Below are 1,178 nucleotides of genomic sequence, written 5' to 3'. Positions count from 1 at the left end.
AAATAGAATTACTTTTTGTAAGGACCGAAAAACATCGCAGTAAATTTGAAACAACTTCTATATCTGCAACAGGACGCTGAATGTTTAAATGAGAAACGCTTCAAATGACAGCATCTCTTAACTTGTTCAAGATTCGTTCGTTAATGGTGCAAATACCGTAGCCATCATTCTTCGTAAAATTTCTAACTAAATTACACGCCATCTTTTTTTTTACATTTAAATATTGGCTTTCCTATTAATCGTAATTCTCGGTCGCTTTATTAGATACCTTGAGTGGAGATAATTGCAAAACAATTGCTTCATGAGGTGCTGCTATATATATATATATATATATATATAGCTCCAAGAAGCCATCGCCTCTAGCTAGCTATGTGACACACGAACCTGTGTCCTTTTATATATATATATATATATATATATAAATGTGTGTGTATGTGTGTGTTCGCGCATATACATATCCATTTACATATAGGCATGGCTGCAGGTCTGAGCTCAAACTACAAAAGAAGTACACACGCACGCATGCATGCACACACAGACGCACGCGCGCACACACACACATACACACGCACACACACATATACATGTGTATATTATATATGTAAATATGTATGAAGTTGTGAGTTTCTGTCAGAAATTTATAAATATCGATATATGCACTGACATATGCGGGTACATCAATTCGCTACGAACATCGGCGCAAGACCTGGAATTTCAATTAAACCAACCACTTATTTTAGCAATCACAAAAGTATTAAGAGTCAGGGGGACCTTGGTGGCATTTGCAAAGACTGCCGAAATACCGCTAAGCACTTTAACCGGCGTGCTAACGATTATTTTCTACTCTAGACGGAAGGCCCGAAATTTCAGAGGAGGGCGCCAGTTGATTAGATCGACCCCGCTACGCAACTGGTACTTAATTTATTAACCCCGAAAGGACGAAAGGTTAAGTCGAGCTCGGCGGGATTTGAACTCAGAAGGTAAAGACAGACGAAATACCGCTGAGCATTTCGTCCGGCGTGCTAACGTTTCTGCCGGCTCACTACCTTTGTATTGACATATATTAAAATAAACATAAATTATACATCGTGTTGCTATAATTATCTTCTATATCAAATACATATTCTTTCATAAGCAAAGGAACACACACACACGCACTCTCTCTCTCTCTCTCTCTC

The sequence above is a fragment of the Octopus bimaculoides genome, chromosome 6 (assembly GCF_001194135.2).
Source record: "Octopus bimaculoides isolate UCB-OBI-ISO-001 chromosome 6, ASM119413v2, whole genome shotgun sequence".
In the NCBI taxonomy this organism is placed as follows: domain Eukaryota; kingdom Metazoa; phylum Mollusca; class Cephalopoda; order Octopoda; family Octopodidae; genus Octopus; species Octopus bimaculoides.
The sequence above is the reverse complement of the archived record's forward strand: the minus strand, read 5'-3'. Positions refer to the sequence as shown.